The sequence below is a fragment of the Lepidochelys kempii genome, chromosome 3, assembly GCF_965140265.1.
Source record: "Lepidochelys kempii isolate rLepKem1 chromosome 3, rLepKem1.hap2, whole genome shotgun sequence".
Lineage (NCBI taxonomy): Eukaryota > Metazoa > Chordata > Testudines > Cheloniidae > Lepidochelys > Lepidochelys kempii.
This window is the reverse complement of record NC_133258.1, coordinates 6458390-6485780: the sequence shown is the minus strand read 5'-3', so window position 1 is coordinate 6485780 and position 27391 is coordinate 6458390. Positions and strand designations below refer to the sequence as shown.

The 27391-nt window shown below is 41.5% G+C and overlaps 1 protein-coding gene across 14 annotated transcripts in view; it reads left to right on the top strand.

Moving 5' to 3' along the window:
- NCOA1 (nuclear receptor coactivator 1) overlaps nt 1–27391 on the top strand; it is a 359657-nt gene that overhangs the window by 116740 nt on the left and 215526 nt on the right. Inside the window, exon 3 of one of the 14 annotated variants that reach the window (XM_073335585.1) lies at nt 17978–18113. The exons of 12 other annotated variants lie outside the window; for them this stretch is intronic. The gene's annotated coding sequence lies outside the window, so the exon portion shown is untranslated. Of the gene's footprint in view, nt 1–16083; nt 16179–17977; nt 18114–27391 lie in introns of all 14 variants that reach the window. One more of the 14 variants, XM_073335584.1, reaches the window with a different exon arrangement.

Below are 27391 nucleotides of genomic sequence, written 5' to 3'. Positions count from 1 at the left end.
GGGAGGAGGATATTCAAGACCACATGCTTTTTATTGGCAACCCTTTTATGGCTAGAGTAACGTGTACGGGGTGTGTGGCTTTTTATTTATTTGTATTAAATCCGGGAATAGAATTTTGGGGAAAAATCAGGTAGGGGATGCTTTTCTAAACTATACCAATTCAAGTGACCAAAATAACACTACTCCCTCTCCTTTGGCACATGAAGAATGAGAAAGCTGACAAAATAGATACTTAATGCTGGGCACATGAATTAAAGCCTCACTGAGATGGATGGGGGCAGTTGTCATTTCTTAGAGCTATTTTTACAGGTTCTCTTACATGAATATTTCTCCATTGGTTGTTACACTGTATTCACAAGTAGGTTTAAGCCGAGAGAACAAGATAGCAGCTTCAGAGAGGTGCTGATACACCATCACAACCACATATTGGGTCAATCCAATCCTCCTTAAATCTGTTTTTTGTCTTTCTCGCAGTTCAGAATTTGTGGGTGGCCTTGCAGAATAGCTTTCCATTCTGCAAACTTAACTGACTTCTATCCACTTTGATCACTTTGCTGAGGAGAGACCTTGGCAGTTCTCTTTGAATGGGACTAGATCAAAGTGCATGTAATGAACTGTTAATGCAGGTCAGCAGGGTCCATGCAAACAGTTAGCCTGTGGCAGGCTAGTATGGGGTAGATTCACACATCAGCTTGCTGCGAACTAATTGTTTGTATAGACTAGCCCTTTCTTCCTTGCTTTATTGGCCAGTGTTTAAAGGGACATAGTCAATATACTTAATTACTAATAATACCTAGCACACTACATCTTCAAAGTACTTTCCATATGCTAATTAATTCTCATCATCACCAACACTCCATAATGTTGGTAAGTATTCAGCTGAGGAAGTGAAAACAGGGAGCTTTAGGTGATTTACCCTAAACCACTTAAAAAATCAATGTCAGAGACAAGATTAACTAGGAGTCTGGTGGCACCTTAAAGACTAACAGATTTATATGCGCATAAGCTTTTGTGGGTAAAAAACCCACTTCTTCAGATGCATGGAATGAAAATAGCCAAGATTAGTACTTGGGAATTTCTGGGTTTCAGCTCTGTGCTTGGCCTGCTAGATTTCAGATGTATAAAGCAAATGGAATTTGTGTATTTATAATTTCTTTATTAAATGATTATTAAATTTACTAGTATGTTTATAGTTAAGATCTAATTAATGCTCTGCTCTACAAAACTGAAAATAAGGTTATCAGGTGGCATGTTGCCACAATGACAACACCAACACTGGTCTGAGTATTGCATTGACAGGCATAGATCGTACTTTCAAAGCTGATCAGTTAAAATGAGGAACAGAGTAAATACTTTTTAAAAACCATTATCACGAGAGAGAATGGGGGAAAATGGCATTTCTACTACCTCTTCCTACTTTAAACCCACCACTTCACTGAAACACCTGCCATAGTAGCTACTTTATCACATCTTGCACCTCTGAACTTGGATCTTATACTGTCCACTTTGCCTTGATCTCTTAGAAAAGATTAAGTGGCAAAATGGGAAGGTTGCATCATGTAGTTTGCCCTCTATAATTAATTTAATTTAGGTAGACTTGTTCACATTGCTTCAGCCTTAACTTGTTCTTAAATTAACCTTTAAGATTATAGGTTACCGAGATTGGTCATGTAATAAGAAGTGGCTTCAGTAGGATCTAGAAAAATTTGAGAACTGGGTTGAACCATGTATTTTTACTATTAATTTTGAAGAATCATAAAATATCAGGGTTGGAAGGGACCTCAGGAGGTCATCTAGTCCAACCCCCTGCTCAAAGCAGGACTGATCCCCAATTAAATCATCCCAGCAAGGGCTTTGTCAAGCCTGACCTTAAAAATTTCTAAGGAAGGAGATTCCACCACCTCCCTAGGTAACGCATTCCAGTGTTTCACCACCCTCCTAGTAAAAAAGTTTTTCCTAATATCCAACCTAAATCTCCCCCACTGCAACTTGAGACCATTACTCCTTGTCCTGTCATCCGCTACCACTGAGAATAGTCTAGATTCATCCTCTTTGGAACCCCCTTTCAGGTAGTTGAAAGCAGCTATCAAATCTCCCCTCATTCTTCTCTTCTGTAGACTAAACAATCCCAGTTCCCTCAGCCTCTTCTCGTAAGTCATGTGTTCCAGTCCCCTATTCATTTTTGTTGCCCTCCTCTGGACTCTCTCTAATTTTTCCACATCCTTAGAATCATAGAATCATAGAATATCAGGGTTGGAAGGGACCCCTGAAGGTCATCTAGTCCAACCCCCCGCTCGAAGCAGGACCAATTCCCAGTTAAATCATCCCAGCCAGGGCTTTGTCAAGCCTGACCTTAAAAACCTCTAAGGAAGGAGATTCTACCACCTCCCTAGATAACGCATTCCAGTGTTTCACCACCCTTTTAGTGAAAAAGTTTTTCCTAATATCCAATCTAAAGCTCCCCCACTGCAACTTGAGACCATTACTCCTCGTTCTGTCATCTGCTACCATTGAGAACAGTCTAGAGCCATCCTCTTTGGAACCCCCTTTCAGGTAGTTGAAAGCAGCTATCAAATCCCCCCTCATTCTTCTCTTCTGCAGGCTAAACAATCCCAGCTCCCTCAACCTCTCCTCATAAGTCATGTGTTCTAGACCCCTAATCATTTTTGTTGCCTTTCGCTGGACTCTCTCCAATTTATCCACATCCTTCTTGTAGTGTGGGGCCCAAAACTGGACACAGTACTCCAGATGAGGCCTCACCAACGTCGAATAGAGGGGAACGATCACGTCCCTCGATCTGCTGGCTATGCCCCTACTTATACATCCCAAAATGCCATTGGCCTTCTTGGCAACAAGGGCACACTGCTGACTCATATCCAGCTTCTCGTCCACTGTCACCCCTAGGTCCTTTTCTGCAGAACTGCTGCCTAGCCATTCGGTCCCTAGTCTGTAGCGGTGCATTGGATTCTTCCATCCTAAGTGCAGGACCCTGCACTTATCCTTATTGAACCTCATCAGATTTCTTTTGGCCCAATCCTCCAATTTGTCTAGGTCCTTCTGTATCCTATCCCTCCCCTCCAGCGTATCTACCACTCCTCCCAGTTTAGTATCATCCGCAAATTTGCTGAGAGTGCAATCCACACCATCCTCCAGATCATTTATGAAGATATTGAACAAAACCGGCCCCAGGACCGACCCTTGGGGCACTCCACTTGACACCGGCTGCCAACTAGACATGGAGCCATTGATCACTACCCGTTGAGCCCGACAATCTAGCCAGCTTTCTACCCACCTTATAGTGCATTCATGCAGCCCATACTTCCTTAACTTGCTGACAAGAATACTGTGGGAGACAGTGTCAAAAGCTTTGCTAAAGTCAAGAAACAATACATCCACTGCTTTCCCTTCATCCACAGAACCAGTAATCTCATCATAAAAGGCGATTAGATTAGTCAGGCATGACCTTCCCTTGGTGAATCCATGCTGGCTGTTCCTGATCACTTTCTTCTCATGCAAGTGCATCAGGATTGATTCTTTGAGGACCTGCTCCATGATTTTTCCAGGGACTGAGATGAGGCTGACTGGCCTGTAGTTCCCAGGATCCTCCTCCTTCCCTTTTTTAAAGATTGGCACTACATTAGCCTTTTTCCAGTCATCCGGGACTTCCCCGGTTCGCCACGAGTTTTCAAAGATAATGGCCAATGGCTCTGCAATCACAGCCGCCAATTCCTTCAGCACTCTCGGATGCAACTCGTCCGGCCCCATGGACTTGTGCACGTCCAGCTTTTCTAAATAGTCCCTAACCACCTCTATCTCCACAGAGGGCTGGCCATCTCCTTCTTATAGTGTGGGGCCCAAAATCGGACACAGTACTCCAGATGAGGCCTCACCAATGCCAAATAGAGGGGAACGATTATGTCCCTCGATCTGCTGTTCAGCTGCATATGTTAGGTCAGTTGATGATGCTACCCAGGTTGACATTATCTGAGGTTCCGACCCTCTTGTGTATTTGCAGGTATGGTAAAAGTTAGAGAAATTTAACAAATCCTCTGTCTGAAGACTTTGTACTTTCCATTGTTACATACAAGCCCTAAGATTATTAACGAACAGAGAATAGAGAAAAATATTGTTCTCTAGTTGTTTCCAGTTTATATTGTGTGTTTGGTAGCACTTTGGTCCAGATTTTTAAAGGTATTTAGGTGCCTATGATGCAGATAGGCACCTAATGGGATTTTCAACAGCGCCTACGTGCCTCTGAAATTAATGGCAGTTATGTGCCTTTGAAAATCTCCCTAGGCACCGATCTGCGTCTTTGGACTCATCTTCACTGCATTCGCAAAAAGAAAAGGAGTACTTGTGGCTTTTACCCCTAACCCGACTCTTGTCCCCCCCCACACTCAAACCAGCAGGCCTGTTTGGGGATGGGTTGAAGCTCCAGCTAGTAATCCAGAAGCCAAACTCATTGACCACTAATCTAATCACTCTGCTAAGTAAATCACTAGCTCTAGTATTTCACAGTGTGCTCACTCTCACTACTTGCTTACTCCAGCTCTTGCAGTGAATAGAAGCCCTTTAGATGCCTAAATAACTTTAAAAATCTGGCCTTTTGTCTATAGTCAGTTTCACTGTTTTCCCCTTATAGTCGTTCATTAATAATTTTCCTATGTTTGTATGGGTCTTTCACACAGCAACGGTGAAGGGATAAAAACATTTTGGGAACCAAAAATCAAACATTGTAAAGCCACAGAAACTGGCAGTGGGGACTTTGGGGAGGAGGGAGGGGGTATAACACCTGAAACTACTTTAAACTTAATTGTTTTAAAACGTTGACTACATTTCAAGTTGAGTGTCTCTTTAAGATCACTCTCCTGTAATGCGAGTTATATTTTGAATTACAGCTCTGTCATTAAAGTAAATGGAAAAACTAGCTTGGCTTGAATTTGGATTTGTATAGGACTTGGGTCAGTGTTTTCTTTCCGCTTGAAGTGGAAACCAGGCACAAAGCAATAGTGCGTTTCAGTGTGTTCCTCAGAGCAGTGCGAGGATACTTTGTGTTTTCATGTAGTCTTGCAAAATGTTTCCCGTATCTGAAAGAAAGTGTTTTATTAAGTAATTTATAGGCTTGGGTAGGCTTTGAAAGCTAAAATGAATGTAATACTGAGTAATCTCTTTTGCAGAGTACGTATCTGAGGCGGTATCTTTATTAGGAAGTAATTTGAAAGCTTTGGCTCTCATTTCTGGGATGCCCTTGTACGATCATCTCTAACTAGATTTTGAAGTCGAAGTTGTATTGCACAAAACTTAAAGTGAAACTTGGCTTGTCCAGCATATCTTTACCCAAACTAGCTCTTAGCTAGTAATTATTATAGGAATGTTAGGAATGGAAAGTTGACAGAAGGTGAAGCTGATTATATGCAAACATGCCGGGCTTATTGATCTAATATCCTGTACTGCATTACATGTGTTCCAAGATGCCCATGTAACACATTAAAGTATTATAAATAGTGACAAGCCTCTGTATAAACAGGGCATTAACAACCTAACACACAAATATTTTGCATGTGTCACTTGTGGAGCTGAAAGTGCTTTACAAAGAGGGGATAAGTGCCATTATTCACATCTGTGAAGTAGGGCAATGAGGCACAGACACAAGGCCACCGTTTTCAAGAGTGGCCACTAAATTTGGATGTCCAATTGGGATATGCAGGTTTGCTTTTCAGAAGTGCTAAGCAGCTGCAGCTCCCATTGAAGACATTTAGAGTTGTGGGAAATCAGGCTCGAGGGGTTACAAGTTGAGCATCACAAGTGAGTCGCACAATAATGTAGAGCTGGGAATAGAAAAAAATTCTCCTGAAACTTTTTTCTAGTGCCCTGTCCATTGGTCCACATTGCCTCCCAGGACAGTGATTGATCTAGTGCTTCTCCATTGCTTCAGCAATAGCATTTCTGCTGAGTAATAATAATTACACTTGTCTATTGGCAACAAACGATCATTCATATTACATTAGGCAGGCAGTAAGTGCTTCCTTCCTGCCAAGATCCATACTCATTCTTTGAAGCATCTCGTATATGTCCCTCATAAGAGTTAGATATTCCAGCACCCAGTAGGTAGGCATTTGAAATCAGGAAATGATGTAATTGTGAAGCATGACGTTTTGATTTTTCTCCAGTGCCACTAATCCATTTTTCAGATGATGGCAGTATATCCTCATACACTCCCAGATGAACTTCAGGGATTTGTATGTGTTGGAGGAGGGGGCAGGGGAGGTGGGCCTGGTTCCTTCAAATCGATCATTAGGAGAAAGTAGATTTTCTCTGAGGGGAGCTCTTTTAGGTGAGAAATACTATTTAATCTGTAAAAAGAAAAGGAGGACTTGTGGCACCTTAGAGACTAACCAATTTATTTGAGCATGAGCTTTCGTGAGCTACAGCTCACTTCATCAGATGTTTACCGTGGAAACTGCAGCAGACTTTATATACACACAGAAATCATGAAACAATACCTCCTCCCACCCCACTGTCCTGCTGGTAATAGCTTATCTAAAGTGATCAACAGGTGGGCCATTTCCAGCACAAATCCAGGTTTTCTCACCCTCCACCCCCCGACACAAATTCACTCTCCTGCTGGTGCTAGCCCATCCAAAGTGACAACTCTTTACATAATCAAGTCGGGCTATTTCCTGCATAGATCAAGGTTTTCTCACATCCCCCCCACCCCCATACACACACAAACTCACTCTCCTGCTGGTAATAGCTCATCTAAACTGACCATTCTCCAGGTTTAAATCCAAGTTAAACCAGAACATCTGGGGGGGGGGGGGGGGTAGGAAAAAACAAGAGGAAACAGGCTACCTTGCATAATGACTTAGCCACTCCCAGTCTCTATTTAAGCCTAAATTAATAGTATCCAATTTGCAAATGAATTCCAATTCAGCAGTTTCTCGCTGGAGTCTGGATTTGAAGTTTTTTTGTTTTAAGATAGCGACCTTCATGTCTGTGATTGCGTGACCAGAGAGATTGAAGTGTTCTCCGACTGGTTTATGAATGTTATAATTCTTGACATCTGATTTGTGTCCATTTATTCTTTTACGTAGAGACTGTCCAGTTTGACCAATGTACATGGCAGAGGGGCATTGTAACTGTTTAAGGTTCTAGAAAGAACGTGACTTGCCCATCCAACACCTCTGTGCATTGTTTCTTTTTAAAAGGTGCTGTTGACTCTTTTGGCACAATTTGTTTTGAACCCTCCAAATGCTAGCTCACAATGGCCCTAAGACTACAAGTACCTTAACGGTGGCTGAGGTCAAGAGATGAGACTAATATGGTGCTGATCCAGGCTGAGAGTGTTTCCTTCCATGCTTCTTAAGCGCCAAACTCCTTTTCTTATTAGTGATCTCAGTCTCACGCAGTGCTGCCTTTCATTAACTCAGGGTCTAAGGAAATGGAAGCAGGATCTCCCTTTCCTTCTTGCCCACTGTTCCTGTTTGGAGAAAATAGTCTGCTGAGGAAGAGGAATGTGAAGGACTTATTCTCTCCAAAAATGTAGAGATCAGGCTGTTCAGGAGACATAACTTATCCTCTCTAATCGGCTAAGTTTCCAACATACTTAATTTGAAAGATTTCATTCCCGAAATATTGGAGGAAGAACCTTTCTAGGAACTGATCTGCTTGGAGATTCTCTGGTTAAATAATGGCCTCCTGAGATAGAAAACCGCAGTCCTTAGTAATTTCTCAGATGCTTTATGCTCTTAACAAAGAGTCATGGACTTTTTTTGGGGTGTGGGAGGGGCACTTTTGAACCAATCTCCTTCTGCAAAGATCCAGCGGAGTGAAAAACAGCGTATACCCTTAACCAACGAACATCCTTCACTTTTAAAGCACAAACTGGCAGTCAGAAAATTTGTGAAAACTCAGGAAATAGAACCTCTCTTTTTCAGCTGTGGGAGAAGTACTTCTCTGTGCATAACTTCTCCATCTATAATACCTACAACAGGGGGATAATATTGTGAAGTTTAACATTCATGGAATACTTTGAGGAGGTCTGATGGCCAGTACTATAAAACATGCAAAATATCATAATAATAAACTGATTTTTGGGACCATCATTTCTAGGAATAACAAGGCCAAAATAGCAGGTGATAAATTACGTCTTTGATCATTTTGGTTACCTTTTAGACCCTTAGCAGAAACAGACAGTAGGATGATTATTTTATTTAAAAAGAAAAGGAGTACTTGTGGCACCTTGTGCCACAAGTACTCCTTTTCTTTTTGCGAATACAGACTAACACGGCTGATACTCTGAAACCTATTTTATGTAAGCATTTTGGTTTTTTTAAGAAGGTTATGTTCTGTAAAGCAGCAGTGTTGATCTTCAAAACGTAACTGTTACATATTAGCCAGTACACTCTTTTCTTTCTCAGAAACCAAGAATCCACCCACCCATCATAAAAAATCCAAAGGATCTGTCTGATACAATAAGGCTTTTTGGCCAGCTGCCTTGATTTACTTACATAGTGTCCAACCTTTCAGAAAATACAGTAGGCTGTCTATTTTCACAGTCTTCCAAGAACAATATGGAGTCCAAATTGTATATAGTTAGCGAGAGCTTGAAATGTGTCCCTGTGTATTGTTTTGGCTCCTGGTTATATGGCCTAAGCCTGCTCTGCTCGTGGATTTCCTGTTTCTCATTCTCAAAGGTGAACAGCTGCCAGATGGAAATTAAAATTAAGGTAGGCCCAGTCTTCTATACAGAATCCCTCACTAACTGGGCTTTTGGAAAGAGGGAGGGTGCGCAACATTCAATTGAGAAACAAACCACAGTTGATCTCCCGAAAATTATTCCTTCCCAGCCCATGTTCGCACCTGGTGAAATCCTCTTGCTTTTTTCTACTTCACTGACCATATCTTACAATATAATATAGAAAATACTACATATCTCACTGCAACCCATGGCATTTGGGATGTCTCCGAATAATGCAATCTGGGATACTGTCACCGGGTGTACAGGGAACACTAGTGGAAATTCATTGTCAGGTGGGGGAGGTTAGTGAAGGAAACCATTGAAAGTGATTTTTGACCTGAACCTCTGTCCCCCAGCCCGCTTAGTGGGAGTATTCAACACAGAAACCTGTGTACACAACAACTTTAATGTTTGCACAGCAGCCTGCCTCTTAAAGTGCTGCTAAATTGTTGTCAGCACAGGCTCTTGGTCTGTTAGAGTATAAACTAGACTTTGTATCCTCTAAAAAGTTTTCCTTATGGGGGTAGAAGAAAGGTTTGCAAATTTTAGCAAGTCAGCTTGACCTACTTATTTATCCTATCCAGAATTCACAGGTTTCTGAGGCAAGTGCTTCACATTTTCCACTTGCAAAGGCTCCTTGTATGGTATTTTAAAAACAGGTTCAATATTTAAGCTAGCAGACATTCTCGTAGTGTGTATTTCTACCAAGATTGCTCACCATGGCTTTGCTGAAGTGAATTCTCTCCACTGAGAACCTGGTGAGATTTTCAAAGGTGCTGAGCATTGACCAAAATCTGTTCCCATTAAATTTCTCTCCCATTGGCTTTCAATGGAAACAGAGTTAGGTCAGTGTTGAGTGTTTAGGAAAATCCTACTCCCTTCCTCCAAGCAATTAACGTTTAGATCTGGGGCCTGCTAGCGTGAATGGTGCAGCTGAGCTCAGATGTTGAGGGAGTGCGTGGGGGAGAGGGGGTCAGGACTCCCACCGTATTATGCTGTGCTGCCCTTGCCAGACTTTGCATTGCATGTAATATGTGTAATTGGCGTATTGTCTCACGTTCAGCTTGGGTTAGAACGAAAAGGACTTGGGAGGCAAAGCCAAACAATTTTGTTTGATAAGAACTAAGAGTATCATGACTTGGGCTCCTAGGCACTACGGTAATATAAAAAATGATGATACTAAAAGTGAAGAAAAAGAGGTCATAGGCAGGTGATATGCAGCTCCTGTGAGTTCATTCCTAATTCAGCCTAATAAATGTGTTTTGACAGCCCATTTCACAGCAGTGAAAGTGGAACCCCATTGCAGAAGATTTGGTCTTGCGATAATAGTAAATCAAGATTTCAAAGTAGCTGGGCCTTAGAGTGAATGTAGTGCCGGGGAATTGTGCCAGATTGACAGCTCTGGAGACTGAAGTTGTTTAGCCATAGACAGATGCAGAATAGGCTATGGTAGTTCTAGATTTGCTGCTCTATCCCAATGGGACTGAGAGGAGGGAGAAGTGAGGTAGTCTACCAGTAACAGTCACTGGCCATACCCACATTCCCAGTGTTCCTCATTGTGTTTCATTTCCAGCCCATATTCTCCACTACCACAGCCCCCTGGACTGCTAGTAAACCTTCTGGGAAGGAAGGAGGGTGATGGTGGATCTTTCCTCCTCCCTTATAGGCAAAGGTGCCCAGGTATCACCTACTCAGAATTCCACATGAGGGGGAACCTGGTGACTCACCTCTTGCTCTGCACAAACCTTGGAAGCGTGAGCAAGGAGCTTCTTGCCTTCACAGCTGGTGTGAGGGAGTATTGTGAGCCTTGCTCTTGCATATGTACAGCTCAGAGACTGGGGAAGAAGTGCCAGCATGATGTAATGTTGTATAGTGATCCACACTGAGACCACACCCTCTCTAGAAGAAGATTAGTCTGTTGATGACAAGGTAGTTCAGTCTCCTGCCATTCATGCTGTGCTTCTGTGATGAAGGTTCTTTCTCCCCTAGTAGTAGGACTGAGATGAGCAACTCATTTAGGAACATAGGGCTGGAAGGGACCTCCTGGGTTACTGAGTCCAGTCCCCTACTATCACAAGCAGTCCATCATAAAATCAACTTCACAAATATATCAAGATCCGTCTTAAAACTACTTAAGTTGTTTGCTTCCACTACTCCTATGTGAAGGCTGTTCCAGAACTTCACTCCTCTGATAGCTAGAAGCCTTCTAATTTTCAGCCTAAATTTATTCATGGCCAGTTTATACCTATTTAAGCCACTGGAATGGTAGTTACTTTTGATCACTACAGTTCTGGGCCTTGTTCCGCCAGTGACCTGGAAAGGAAAGGCTATATGTACCACTGCCGTGACCACTGAACAACAAACCCTTTTCAATCATTTATTAGAACAAAGACACATCCCACTGTATTCTGCTGACTGTAAATGAGATGTGTAGCTCATGTCTGGGCATCTGTTTATGGAGCTTGTTTTCCCTCTAATGGACAGTGGAACAAATACTAAGAACATGTTTCATTAAAGGACAGTTTTGGTGAAATCCAGCCTGTTCTTGTTTCTGCCCTAATATTTTTTGCTAGATTTGTTTTTTGGGTAGCACATGACTTCCTATTTGTGTTGTGTAAGCCATGGGGAATTCCCACAATGTCTAATGCTTTTGATATACTTTGAGGAACTGGTTTCAGAGTGATAGCCATGTTAGTCTGTACCAGCAAAAACAACGAGGAGTCAGTGGGTTTTAGCCCATGAAAGCTTATGCCCAAATCAATTTGTTAGACTTTAAGGTGCCACAAGGACTCCTTGTTGTTTTTGAGGAGCTGATAACTTATGCTGTGATTTCACAATTCTCTTCTCAGTGTTGAGTGTTTAAAGTTTGCTTCAGGATCTAGCTTCTCTCTCTTGAACTCTATTTTTGGGGCCTCTTCAGTGTTAACACCCACTAAATAATTATTAAAACATTAAAGGCCTGATTTCGCCATCCTAACACATGTTGAGTAGCACTTTACTCCATGATGAGCTCTGTTGATTTCACTGGGGCCACTCACAGAATAAGGCACTTCTCTATGTGAGCAAGGGTTTCAAATGGGACTATGTTAATGTAAACATGGGTACCTTTTAGAGTGTGCCAGCAGGGCTACGTGCAATGCAGAGTGCAATGACAAATCACCTTCTGAAGTGCCTTTAATTTCTCTCTGCATTTGTTTCCTATCTCATCTTTTGTCTGTCTTGTCTATTTAGATAAACTCTTCTATGAAGAGATTCTCTTACTGTGTATTTGTATGCTGTCTAGCACAATGTGGACATATAGGTGTTATTGAAGTACAAATAACGGTACCACAACTCGGAATCCTACATTCTGAGGATTAAAAAAAAAAAAGTCTGAAATCTCAAAAAATTAAAAACAGGAATCCACTTCTGTAAGAATTGCATTTAAAACTTTATATTCTCTCCTTCCCCCTCCCCTGTATTCCCTGAACAACCACAATTAGGGTTGCTTTGATTTGAGTCTTTATGAATCATATCTACCTAAGTTGCTTTTTTTTCATTCCTCATCCTTTCAGGGAGCAAAAAAAGCCATGAAGTTTCTCTTCCAGAATCTTAGCTGACAGACCCATCTCTCCAAGAGTTGTCAGTTTCACAAACAATTTAAACTGAAAATGCCAGGAAAGGATCCCTTTAGTATATGTCAGTTGCTTTCAGGTTTAACAACCAACAAACTTCTAAGGAAGCCCAGGAACCACGTTAAAAACCCAAATGCCAAATCAAAGTCTTGAGAGAATTGGAGATAAAAAATGTTTGTGATCCTAAACTAAACATAGCCCAGCCTGTCAAATACCCAAGGAATCTCCTTATTGTGAGCATTACCCAGACCAATGTGTTTCCAACTAAAGAAAGCTGTGCATTGTAAAATAAAATGGCATTTTGACTGGATGGTAGAGAGATGGGAATTTGAAGAGTTCTAATAAGGTGATTTTTTTCCTTTCATGGGATACGTTTAAAGCTGCAGTAACTCTGGTTTGTTAAACTGACAGATTCCACACTTAAAGAGATAGGTCTTAATAGTAGCATCCTGGTAATATTTAAATTACCAGGTATTGGTGCTTAGATAGTGGTGCACCGTGATAGGTGCCTTACAAATACCAAAAATAGAGATTGAACTGGATAAATCTACAACTGCTGCACCTTCCCTTGCTTTTCTTTTTTCCCCCATTGCCTGGCACGGTTCAGTGGCTTGCCAGTGTGTTTAGTCAATGAAAGTTAATAGCAACATGTGTTATTTTCTAGTGCCAATTATTAGATCAGCAGATGCTCTGGGGAGTATTTATTAGAGCTGTCACATTAGTAATCCCAAGGTGTAATTATACTTGCAGATTTCTCATGCTTTAGTGGTGTTGACAAGGTGGTCCAGGTGTTTAGATTGGGGAGGAGGAAGAGATTAGGTATTTTGCACTGTCACCCTCTATTCAGTTGTGATTAAGAATGAGATGTTATCTAACACTCAAGTATTTTAGTGGACTTTAATTGAAATGGAACTGAAAATGAAGATAGGTAAATATGTATTCTGCTGTTTATCTAAGTCCCCTCTTCCTGTTGTAAATATTTGACATGACCCTTCACCCAGTAGGGTTTTTAGCTGTTTTTTAAAGTGTTTCTTTAATTGCTCTCTACTTAGAGATCATTAAAATGTTAGGTAATCACATCCTGAATTCCATGTTGAATAGGACTGCTTGTAAATAGGCTGCAACCCTAATTATTTCTCTTGGAAAGAGTTCAGGTGAGTATGCCTCAGACTTAACTAGCCATGGTGAATGGGAACTGAGTAATAATTCTCCAGTTCGAGAACTAGGGTCAGCTTGGTTTAGGAGCATTCCCTCTGAGCTACTGTCTGAGGTTTAAACATAGGCTTTACTAATGCAACATAAATATTATGTAACAAGTTAATGAGTAACTAACTTGAGTGAATGATTATATCAGACTGTCTCTAAGTGGTTGAGACTGTTGCTTCAAACCAGTTGGGATTAGGAAAGGTCAGATGTTGTGGATAGAGCCTTATGTGTATTATTATGGTTTTATCATATGGCACTTGATTTTAAATTCAGTAAAGAATAAAAATATTACTAAGGCCACATATTAATGTCCTTAGTTTTCTCTGGAAGAAAATCCTAATTCATTTGAAGCATCTAGCATCTCTCATTACCTGATTAGTTGATCACCAGTGGACAGCTGAAATATTCTTGTTCTCACAGAAATAAAATATTTAATAAGTTCTGAAATATATTTTTAAATACTTTGATAGATACCAAAAGCATCATTTTAAATATTAACTCTCAAAATCTCTTTGGTTTGTAAGTCCGTAGAAGGGCATATGATTGCTATGAAGAAAAAATGTCTTTTTGTTTCTCTTGGACATAAATTGTCTTATTTAAACATAATTACAATGAAGTGCCAAACTATGTATGGCCCAGAGCAAAAATGGAGATACTGTGGCATCCTTGAAAAACTCCATATTTATTTTTTTAAAACATGTTTGGAATAAATAGATGCTTATGGAAGTCCTGAACTAATAGTATTAACTAGGACATGGCATGACATACATTTAAATAAGATTTCCTGCTCTGTCAGTACACCTCCATCGTGACATGCAGAGCCTTCTGGTCAGAGACTGTGCTTGTTTCTGTGGTGGTTTATTTGTGACGTGGATAAGCTCCTACTAGAGAGAAGGAAGAGAATGCTGTTCGCTTTCATTTGCGATCTAAGCAGAATTTGTAGTCTCTTTAAAAAATGAAAGACGATTGCACTATTAAACCACTGACCCTGAACTTCTCTCCTGCTAGTGAAGGAAGAGTTGATCAGGTTGCGTGCTGTATCCTCTTGTTAAACTCAGCCATTTTAGTAAACTTAAAATGTTTCTATGCATTGATCCAGCAACTTCATGCACAGTATTTTCATCCATGTGTTCAAACGTGAACTCTAAAGCTCATTGTTTTGACCTTTTTTTTTTAAAACCTGTCTGGTAGTGATACCTTAAGTTATTGAAACACAACTAATAAAAAACCCACAACAAATTCACTTTTTGCAATTCATACGACGATCTTACATTTTTCATTCAGCATGGACACTGAAAATGGACTAGTTAGTTTCACTTTCTGGCTTTCATGCACGAGCACAATGCTGTAATGTTTGGGTTGGAAAAAAGTGCAGGGGAATGTTTGTATTTACATAAACTATTTTCATTAGAATAAAAAAAGGGAAAATTTCTAATGACAAATTGTAAAAATCTTGTTTTTAATCAAACATAAAAGTTAGTCCTAAATTGATCTGACGGTCTCCACTTAATAGTTCAAAATGTCTAATGAAGACAATGAAAAAAAATTTTGTGTGTAAAAAGACTAAAAAGATGTTCACCTGTACTTTGTCTATGCTTATGAACCAATTTGATCAACACAGATACAATGTGATTTCCTCATCCACATCCCCTGGGTTTTCTTTAGTTTTTAATAACTTTTCCTGTTTAAGTAAATACAGTATTTTGATATGGCTTGAAGTATTGCTTGGGTTAAATTAATCAGAGGGGGTTTGATCTGGGGAAATCCTCTAGAGATCAGATGGTGTAATTCTTACAACACTTGGCTAGGAAGCAAACAGTGTCTTTTTGCTTAATTAGATTCAAGGAAGGTGCATGCAGCCATACAAATGTTCCTAGACAAGAGGAGAGAGGATTAAAGTGCATAAAGAAAATACACGAGTCAAGATTGCAGATAGTGAGGAATTCTTCAAAAGAAAAGAAAAACTGTAGCAACACTTGCTCCATGCGGAATATGTTAAACATATGAGATTAGATTAAATCAAAGCAAGACAAACCATAATAATACGGAGGTAAACCTCCTTTACTGTCCCCAAAATAAAATAATTTAATATCCAAAGGCTTTCAACAAAGGTAACAAAAGTTGCAGTGGAAAAGGCAAATAGCAAGAGGAGAGCAAATATAAAATCAAAAGTAAAATAAAGGAAATGCATTTAAACAAACAAAACTTGTCGACGCAGTTCAGAGTGTAGGTTAAGGAAAACAAGAGTCATAAAAGAAAAGTGAGGACAGCGGGGAAAAGAAGAAACAGTGACACAATAAGGGGAAAAAACTAAAAATAGAAGCCTTAAAAATTTGGGTGAGTAAGAGGGGAATGGAAGTCTTGCTAATGCAATGGAGGCCCCAGTGGAGCTGATGAATAATGGGTCACTTGTGCAGATTAGACTGTAGCCTGAAATTGATATATACTGTTTCTAAAGAGTTTAAAATTAGCTAAATTAAAATTACATTCTTATCCTTCTTGTATCTTTTATTTCATGCAAAGGTGACAAAAGTTGAGAGGAACCCAGTTAGAAGACAAAGTAACCTTTAGCATGTACATGAATATACTGTGGTGTCCATCTGTGAACATGACATGAGGTAACCTTGTATTTCTCTAAGTATCCATTTTACTGGCCATTCACAAATATACAAAGGGAGAGAGAGAGATTAAAACAGAACAGTACTGGAGAAAAAAAAATACCTGCCCATATCTTTCAAACAAAGAATTAGCTGCTGGAGTCCCAGCAATGCTCCTTCTTGGGCTGCTGTTGTAGTCCCAATAAGGAGGAGGAAAAGATGCCTGTATCTCCACTGGGTTGTCTTTGATGCTTAGGTCCCAGCATGCAATGCTGCTGCTTGACTCAACCATCAGACTAACCAGTGGAAATATGTATGTCCTGTCCCCTAGTTATTGGGAGTGCTGCAGCAGATCAAGACAGAACATTGGTACATAAAAAGAAAAGGAGTACTTGTGGCACTTTAGAGACTAACCAATTTATTTGAGCATGAGCTTTCGTGAGCTACAGCTCACTTCATCAGATGTATGCCGTGGAAACTGCAGCAGACTTTATATATACACAGAGAATATGAAAAAATACCTCCTCCCACCCCATTGTCCAGCTGGTAATAGCTTATCTAAAGTGATCATCAGGTGGGCCATTTCCAGCACAAATCCAGGTTTTAGTTTCTCCAGATTGCACCTTCATATGAAAAATGAAGATGGCAGCAGGACACATTAAAGCACCCTGGGCTGCACTTTGGGTTGTCCCTGTCCTCATGCTAATTAGCAGTCTTTTCCTGTCCCTGCTCAGTAGTCACTGTTGGCAAAATGGCATTATGTTCAGCTCCTGAGTCCTTTGTTTCCATTCAGAAAATGAGCTTGGTGACTGCAGAAGACCCCTGTGGTCAAGTAATTTTTTAACATGCTGTATGTGGTCCTGCTTCAGTGTGGGGGCTGGGCTCTTGAGGTCCCTTCCAGCCCTCCGTTTCTATCATACATAGCTTTATGTAAAGGATTTGGTTTCCCTTTCTTCCATCTCCCTCTTCTCTCCAGTTAAATCCACTGATTGAACTTCAGGAAGTGCCAAGAATAGCATGGCCCAGCTCACTCCTTCTCTGACAGAAAATGCAAGAGCAACTCTCTAAACATCCACTTGCTTGCAAGTCATGTTTACTCTTGAATATTGATGCCCTGTTTACACTTCAATGTCAGGAACAACAACAGGCAGCTCAGACCAGTGCATCACCAGTACACTGATTTTGATAGAAGATGTTAATCTATTGGAGTGCAGTGTCTGTCCATCTGTCTTTCTATGGTCCACAGATCCTTTTACGCTGGGTCTGCAACCTATACTCAACTGAAGGAGGTAAAAGCTGTTCTCAGAGGAGTGCTCCACATAATTGAAAACTATAGTGTGCCTTTGCTTTTTTTTCTTGCACCTTTTGGACTTCACATCTCAGCTGCTGCTTGCTCTTCTTTCTTTGGATTTGGATTTAGCATTGCCTGTTAACCTCATTGAAAGCTTTTAACCTAAGCTGCGAGTGGCACATGTTTTCACAGGAATATTTTTATCCTTACAAGCTGAATCTCATTCTCACCAATAAGTGAATGGGGACATGAAACTGCAGTCTCTGCAGAATATTGTCTAATATCACTGGTTCTCATAGTTGAAAGGCTTTTTAAAAATTTAAAAGCAGCTTGATTATTTTTAATTCCTTTACTGGTTGATAGGGTACTAGATATTTACCCTGTCATGTCATATGATCATTCGTTATCCAGCATTTAGAGATATTGATTATAGAGTAAAGTGAGCAATTTGTTGCATAATTATCCACTGTAATTTTAGTTTTTGCATGAATAAACTGTTTAATTAGAACACAAACTTTTAATATTTCAGGATGTACCAACGGAAATATAATTGATTATATGTCTTGCCTGTGTGGGAATCCTGCAGTTATTCTGTAAGGACACCTAACTACATTTAATCAAACATTGGCTAAAGCCAGCTGTTCAGAACATAGTTTTGGCACAAAGTAAGTAACAATTTAACAATTACTGAGTGCTGCTGAAAATAGTCTTGCAGTAGAGTGGGCTGTCTGCTGTGCATTTCAGTGGCACACAAGACCCCTCGCCAGGCTGTTTTTTTTATTAAAGAAAATGTTGCTTAACAAAATAATGTAAACAAAATGATGCATCTGTTTAAACAGTTTTGTTTCTATAGGTCTTCGAGCCTGTGTTTAATGAATTAATCAGCCAGTTTTGTGTGTGTGTTGCAGTATGCGAGCTTTCAATGGGAGAAGGGTGCGTTGATGAGTAATGAAAGTTTTGTTTCCAGTACTGTGCATAGCATGCTATAACAGCATGCAGCAAATAGTCTTCTCCCACGCACCCCAGTTTGCAATGTTAGGGGTACCCTTGAAAACCCTTTCACCACCTCTTTTTTTCCCCCCTGACCCGCCCATTCCCACCCTATCTGTACTGCAGCCAGAGGGAACAGTTTGACTTTTACTACACGCTATTTTTTCCAGAAAGCTGAGTTTACATTTTAAAGTTTTTGCTTATCAAGTGCAATTCTGACAACTTCCTCGTACAGGAGCGGTTTCAGAACTGCACGGGGGGAAGAAATGTGAGGCTTCTCTTAGACTTCCCACACGCCCACTCCCCCTTCTTTGTCTTGGGACCAGATTCCATTGACCTCAAAGGGAATGTCACACATCATAGGGAAATGGAGAGGGAATTGAACCTTGGGAAGCAAAACCCATTAATGTTGTCATCTTGTTCTGGCTGAGGGTGGCTGCCTCGGACTTTGCATTATTCCTAGATCAGTTGTTGCAAAAGTTGTTGTGTTTTTTCCCCTCCACTACCAGAAGAAGGGAGGGAAGCTGCCTCATAAAATGTTCCTTGCAGTGTCTACTGGCGGGTCAAAATAAATCCTTCAGATTCCAATCAGTTTGTCACCTATATGTTTTTAGAACCTAAATATGGCAGGTTGCAGAATGTCAGCTTTTTGGCAGCCTTGGAAAGCTGTCAGTCAGATATTAAATTGGGCATAGACGTATTCTCCGTCCTCAGAAGTGAAATCTCATTCTAAAAGCATGCACTGAAGTGCTGTCAATAGCTGCACAATCTTTTTAGCTTCCACGCTGTAGTCTTAATCATACACGTCTTAATTGCAAAACCATTGGGTTTTGTATCTAAAAAAAATTGGAATAAAAATGCTACCATGGAACCGTGACATCTGGGGTCATTGATGCGGTTGTAGCAAATTCAATCACCGACCAGCAAGTTATGAGTTAAAGAGACTGAAGGTGTGACTAGTTCTTACACTCATGGTCAAAGATATGGGTGCCCAAATGCAATAATTCCCAAGGACATACTGGTAACTTGGAAAGTGTCCAAAGGCTGCTTTTAATGTGTATATAAACTTACATAATCTTGGAAGGGAAGCAAACACACAAGCATGTTTACTTGAACTCATTTTTCCCAGTTTGGAGGAATATAAATTGCTTCCTAATTGAATTCCCTAGAAATGATCTCCAGCTCCATAAGATTAAATTGCTTGTTTTTGTCTTCAAGTGTGTCACTGCACCCTAGCTGCTTATCCCTTTTGCCTCTTTCCTTCTCTCACCCCAATGCTGCTGGCCATGATCCCCTCCCTACCTGCCCTCTATTTGTGCACTTCCCCCACAAGCATCTGTCTCTTTTTCATGTTTCCTCCCACACATGGAACACCCTCTCAACTGTTCCAATCTGCCAAGCCGTCACCCTCTTATTTAGATCCCTACATGCCCACGAGAAGTGAATTTATAATTTATTTTGTAATTAAAATTGAGCCATCAAGGAGTACACGTGCTCTAAACTGATCAGTGGCACAATCGTATTACTGTTCCCTACCCTCCCTATTTTTTGTCACCTTCACATGTTATGTTGTCATAAATGTTAGGTCTCAGTTCTGCAATCAGATCTGTCTGCACAGACCACTGCATCTCTGTTGGTGTCCTGTTGATTTCAGTGGGGTTCCACAGGGGTTCAGGAGCTCACCTACACAGATCCAGCAGCAGGCTCCTAGGGTAGGGACATAGTAAGACAATGTATTCTGTAAAGCACATGTTGTGAATTTGGGCACTATATAAAGTGTCCAATAATAAAATGAGAGCCTACAATCTTTTAATTTAGTTCTCACTTTACATTCGTAAGCAGAGGGTGATTGCAGGCACCATTTTATAATTAATCAACACTTAGACAGTGGCCACCATCAACATTTTTATAATTTTGCCTAACATTACCATACTTGCTTTATTTCCTTTACATAGTACAGAGAATACCATGGTAAGATCAGTGACTTACAAATAGAAACAGGAAAGATTTTATGGTAACCCCTGTATGTGCTTTACATTTTCAAAATGCTATACAGATATTAATTAGTCAATCCTCACAGCTGTGAGGTAGGTAGATGATCTTGTTCCCACTTTACGGATGGGCAAGTTCCAACAAATAGGTTAACAAGTAATTCTAGTTTGAAGCACATACTTTGGTGACACCTTACCTACATACATCTTGTGTCACGACTGTTTGTGATGCTGCACAAGCAGGAAAAATCCCAGCTTGACTTTCAGATCCCAGAGTGAAGTTTCAGGGCTGGCAGTCATAAAAAGGCACATAGCTTGTAAACTGAGTAAATCTCATATGTAGGTAGTGAGAAAAACTACTCTGGAGCTCAGGCCATGGTTAGTCACTTCTCAGAGCAGAGTCAGATTTTAAGATTATTTCCTAAGGGCCAACAGTGAGTCAGTTGTAAAGGCAAGGTTAGAACTTGGAAGTTCCTGATTTCATGCTCCAGTCACTAAACCATGCGCCCTCGCTACCTGTTAGAACTGTGTAGAATAGCAGTTCTCCACCTTTTTGAGCACAGGACCCAATTGTAAATTTTTATGGCTTGTTACAACCCCGTAAATAGTCTGGAGGTGGAAGCCCTGGGGTGCTTTCAGTCATGTCCTGCCCCCACAAGGGGGTTGGGTGCTGCCTGGCACTTACTCCCACAGCTCTTGTGCTGTGGGGCTGGCTGGGCTTGGCTCTGGGGATTGCAGCTTCCGGGGTTGCAACCCTGCTCAGGTTTGGCTGCACCCCCCTCTCTGGACCAAATTTGTGTGAGTGGAGCTGTGACCTGGCTCATGGGGTTGCAGTGCCACTCACTCAAATTTGGGCTACCTGAATTCCCGGGCCAAACCTAAGTCGTGCTGGGACCCCAGGGTTGCAGTGCTTGGAGCAGGGAGGGGAGCCCAGCCAGCCCTGTGGGACAGGAGCCATCATGTGACCCTTGGAATCATTCTGGTGACCCTCTTTTGGGTCCCAACCCACAGATTGAGAAACCCTGGTATAGAGCACATTTGGACCTTCTGCCACACTCTGGAATCAAGTTAAATCCGCAAAAGTCATCGCTGACTTCTCTGCAGCCTGTCTTCAGTTTCTCACTCCTTAAAAGTATTACTTGCTCCCTTCGAGCAGAATGTGCTCCCTTCTTCCTCCTGCTCCCCCCTTCAGCTGCAGCTCTGGAGAGGCCTCAAAGCTACGGGCCATGTCCCAAACGGCAAGAACCCCATTACCACACATCATTAGGCCGCTCACTTTCATAAACCGCTTAATGCTGTCTGTCTGAATGCTGACTCTGGGGAGAAGTGACACAGAGATGGCTGTAAAAGTTTAGCTTGCAGATTGCAGCTGGGTTCCAAGATGGATGCGGGGAGAGAGGGAGTGTGTGAGCTATAACATAACTTTTCTAAATACTATTTCCTAGACTGCCCCTTCTCAGAAAAAAGCTCCTGACAAGGGGTGGAAGACTCCATGATGGCCCCTTCCTTGATTTCCCCTCCCCCCAAAATCATTCAGTGGGTGGAGTTTGCCACCATTGCCACCTCTAGAACAGGCTATGGTTTCACTTCCAAACCTTATGGATCCCAGTGGAGATGACCATCCACACACAGGCCCTTTGCTTCTGCAGACCCCATTCACTCCCTGTCCAAGGTTGTGCAGAAAATCACTGTTGCAGCCATGATCACCCCGATGTCCTGGCTTCTTGTGTTGTCCTGTAGCCCCCAAACCATCCTTCTCCGCACTGCACCAAAGAATGCATATATAGACGTCAGTCCTGCTGGTGTGTCTTAAAATGGTAAGCTATAGTTATTGTTAGCTATGAATTAGTTTCAGTGCACACTTCTGTGTCTTGAGTTCCTCACCTAACCTGTGCATTTGCCAAACTAGTACATGTCCTCTTGACCTCTGTAAATGTAGGCTAGAGGCAGCTTATCATCCCTAAGATCATGACAGCTGACACCCAGATCTAAGAGCCTAGTAATTATATGCTAAAAGTCAGTGTGCCTGTTTATTCTGTCTCCACCTCCAACAGCAGGAAAACATCCTTTAACTAATTACATGTGGGTGTCTGTCCCATCCCACCCCCAGCAAGGAAGCTGCAGCATGAAGCAAACAGTCTGCAGAGATGTCTCTTAGGTGGTTTACAGACGTGGGTAATCAATAAGGAATGTTACTGGGATTGAACCAAACAAGCTTTGCGTGGAAGTGCAGCACTTACCCGCATGTCCTCAACATTGCTGTTCTCTCTTTTGCTTGGTAAAATGAATACCCTTTTTTGAACACTGTGTGCACAGATGGGCTGCTACTCTGAAACCTGAAATTAGTCTCTGTAGTACCTCTTGCACTGTTATGTCATGGGGTGGGGAATTGGGAAGTAAAAGATCCCACCATCCTTGCACAACAGTAATATGATCCCATAGAATCATAGAATAGAATCATAGAATCAGGGTTGGAAGGGACCCCAGAAGATCATCTAGTCCAACCCCCTGCTTGAAGCAGGACCAATTCCCAGTTAAATCATCCCAGCCAGGGCTTTGTCAAGCCTGACCTTAAAAACCTCTAAGGAAGGAGATTCTACCACCTCCCTAGGTAACGCATTCCAGTGTTTCACCACCCTCCTAGTGAAAAAGTTTTTCCTAATATCCAATCTAAACCTCCCCCACTGCAACTTGAGACCATTACTCCTCGTTCTGTCATCTGCTACCATTGAGAACAGTCTAGAGCCATCCTCTTTGGAACCCCCTTTCAGGTAGTTGAAAGCAGCTATCAAATCCCCCCTCATTCTTCTCTTCTGCAGGCTAAACAATCCCAGCTCCCTCAGCCTCTCCTCATAAGTCATGTGTTCCAGACCCCTAATCATTTTTGTTGCCCTTCGCTGGACTCTCTCCAATTTATCCACATCCTTCTTGTAGTGTGGGGCCCAAAACTGGACACAGTACTCCAGATGAGGCCTCACCAATGTCGAATAGAGGGGAACGATCACGTCCCTCGATCTGCTCGCTATGCCCCTACATATACATCTCAAAATGCCATTGGCCTTCTTGGCAACAAGGGCACACTGCTGACTCATATCCAGCTTCTCGTCCACTGTCACCCCTAGGTCCTTTTCTGCAGAACTGCTGCCTAGCCATTCGGTCCCTAGTCTGTAGCTGTGCATTGGGTTCTTCCGTCCTAAGTGCAGGACCCTGCACTTATCCTTATTGAACCTCATCAGATTTCTTTTGGCCCAATCCTCCAATTTGTCTAGGTCCTTCTGTATCCTATCCCTCCCCTCCAGCATATCTACCACTCCTCCCAGTTTAGTATCATCCGCAAATTTGCTGAGAGTGCAATCCACACCATCCTCCAGATCATTTATGAAGATATTGAACAAAACCGGCCCCAGGACCGACCCTTGGGGCACTCCACTTGATACCGGCTGCCAACTAGACATGGAGCCATTGATCACTACCCGTTGAGCCCGACAATCTAGCCAGCTTTCTACCCACCTTATAGTGCATTCATCCAGCCCATACTTCCTTAACTTGCTGACAAGAATACTGTGGGAGACTGTGTCAAAAGCTTTGCTAAAGTCAAGAAACAATACATCCACTGCTTTCCCTTCATCCACAGAACCAGTAATCTCATCATAAAAGGCGATTAGATTAGTCAGGCATGACCTTCCCTTGGTGAATCCATGCTGGCTGTTCCTGATCACTTTCCTCTCATGCAAGTGCTTCAGGATTGATTCTTTGAGGACCTGCTCCATGATTTTTCCAGGGACTGAGGTGAGGCTGACTGGCCTGTAGTTCCCAGGATCTTCCTTCTTCCCTTTTTTAAAGATTGGCACTACATTAGCCTTTTTCCAGTCATCCGGGACTTCCCCGGTTCGCCACGAGTTTTCAAAGATAATGGCCAATGGCTCTGCAATCACAGCCGCCAATTCCTTCAGCACTCTCGGATGCAACTCGTCCGGCCCCATGGACTTGTGCACGTCCAGCTTTTCTAAATAGTCCCTAACCACCTCTATCACCACAGAGGGCTGGCCATCTCTTCCCCATTTTGTGATGCCCAGCGCAGCAGTCTGGGAGCTGGGATTGCTGAGAAGATTTAAAAGATTAGGTGGGATGCCTTTTATTTGTATTTAAAGGGCCACTGCTAGGGTAAAAATAAGGCTTTTAAAATATATGTATTTGTTTATACACACATGTTGATGTGTGTGTATGTATGTAAGTGATATTAGTGTGAGTACGTATGCTTACGCTATCATGTTGAAGCGAATTTAAAATGCTGAATAACTTTTCACCCTTAATGTAGTTTTATATTATGCACTACACTGGATTTGGACCACAATAACTGACCAGTCAGTTTTACTTTTATTTCTGGTCAGTTTTGTTTTCATGTCCTTTCATAATGCTACTGTGTTTAGATTTCAAATGTTGCTGTGGAATTTTTAAATCTATAAAACACTTTCATTGGACTGTAAAGTGAAATAACAGGAACTTTTCTGTGGCTGAGCTGTAAAAGCTTGGTGGCTTTTGTTTTACACCACCTGAATTTTAAGTCTGACCAGTCTCGTGTCCCTTTTTAAGCTTTATCCATTGGGCTAGCTGAGAGGTACAGTGGTAATAATAATACTGGTTTCAGAGTAACAGCCGTGTTAGTCTGTATTCGCAAAAAGAAAAGGAGTACTTGTGGCACCTTAGAGACTAACCAATTTATTTGAGCATGAGCTTTCGTGCATCCAGTGAAGTGAGCTGTAGCTCACGAAAGCTCATGCTCAAATAAATTGGTTAGTCTCTAAGGTGCCATACAGCAAGTCCTGTGTTTGGTCCTTTGAGCCTGGAAGGCCCCACAGAAACAGTGTGCTCACGCCTAGCAGAAAGGGGGAATTTGGCCCTCTAGAGTTGATGAGCTTCACAGGGAGACATAGTCACTCCTCTCACTGGAGCAATACTCACCATGACACAGGGCTTTGGGGGAAGGGCGTTATAGGGCTTGAAACTAGACAGTTGATGTTGGTAGGAGCTTTGCTGTCCACTTCAGTGGGTGCAGGATTGAGCCTGTAATGAGGAAAATTTAGGAAGATCCTCCTCCTTCTTAGGAGAAGGAAGTGGATTCACAGTTCTAGATCTAAGAGGATCAGACAGAACACGCATGTTCCAAAATATTACAGTAAAGTATAATAAAATGCTAGTTCACATGCATGTGTTATGCAAACCATGGCCCCAGTTCTGCAGCTGGATCCATATGGGCAGACTTCTGCCCAGAGCTCCATTGTGGCTCCTTATGGACACAGGGATCTGCTTGTGTAGATCCATTTTCAGGAGCAAGGCCCATGTTAGGAAGATAACAAACATAGACTAGTAACACATGACAATGTGGGAATACACATTGCCATGTGCTTCATAAAAAGCGTAAGGGAAGAAACTCCATTTGAGCTAGTCTCTGATTTTTAAGTGTTTCCAAATGTTAGTGTAGAGGCTCTTGAAAGCTCTTCTAGTAGGATTTCTTGTTATGTCTTGGGTAAAAGAGGAATAAGTTGATTCAGAAACCAAAGGCTGTGCGTGTGCGTGCGCAATACCAAATGAGTATCCACATTTTAGAATATTTGGTTAAGATACATAGAATCATAGAATAGAATCATAGAATATCAGGGTTGGAAGGGACCTCAGGAGGTCATCTAGTCCAACCCCCTGCTCAAAGCAGGACCAATCCCCAATTTTTGTCCCAGATCCCTAAATGGCTCCCTCAAGGATTGAACTCATAACCCTGGGTTTAGCAGGCCAATGCTCAAACCACCGAGCTATCCCTCCCCCCGAATTTATACATATTTACATTATACTGTAATTTACATTATACTGTAATGGCTCCTTAGGAGCTATTAAAATGCTTTTGAAAGGTTTTAAAATCTTTTTTCTGTTTTAAAAAACAATAAAAACTTAAGTATAAAAGTGTTTTTAAAAGTTCTTTAAGATTTAGCATGTCTTCACCGAATCACTGTTTTTTCTGCTTTGGCTTCAGCTTCATAGACTTCCAAGACAGGTGGTCTTTTTGAACTGATAAATTGAAACCGTTCACAGAAAACTTTGTCAATAGAATCTGTGTTAAAAGTAAATGGAAAAAGGAGGACTGCAATGCTTGCTGTTCTCAAACCCTTGTATTACATTCCCAGTGTTTCCAACTCTTGTGATTTTATTTAATGATGTTGGGATATTTTGTGTTTTTGGCCTCTGGATTCATATTATTACTTGAGAACCACAGCTTTTATTTAAAAACAAAGTTTCTAGTTCTTATGGGTGCAGAGAAAAACCTTAAAAATATGACCCCTAAAGGCTGAGTCTCCAGAAGGCAGACAAAAAGAATGGCAAACATATGACTTTAGAAATATCTCATGATTTTAAAGACTGTTTCATGAATTTGGGGGCCTCATTTTTTTGAACGGTTAGGATTAATAATACTACATTTCTACTCCACTGGGGTTAGTTGAAGAGTGGGACAATTCCAGATGTGATACATTAGGTGTTGTAGGTTACATGTAGCTAGAAGAGAGTGATCATAGAGTCATAGGACTGGAAGGGATCTTGAGAGGTCATCTAGTCCAGTCCCCTGCCCTCATGGCAGGACTAAATATTATCTAGACCATCCCTGACAGGTGTTTGTCTAACCTGCTCTTAAAAATCTCCAGTGATGGAGATTCCACCATTGATGTAGCTGGAAAATCAGTTATGCAGAGGGAAATGGAATACAGACGTGGGTATTGCTAAATTGAGTCAGACCAGTTTAGTCCCATGTTCTGTCTCCAGCAATGGCCAGCACCAGCTGACTCAAAGGAAAATGCAAGAGCCCTGCGGTAGGAAGTTAGGGAAAAACATGCCCCTGGAAGAGTTTCGTCTTAACCCCCATTAATTAGAGGCTGGTTTATGCCCTGAAGCAGGAGCGTTTTAAGGTGTTAAGTTAA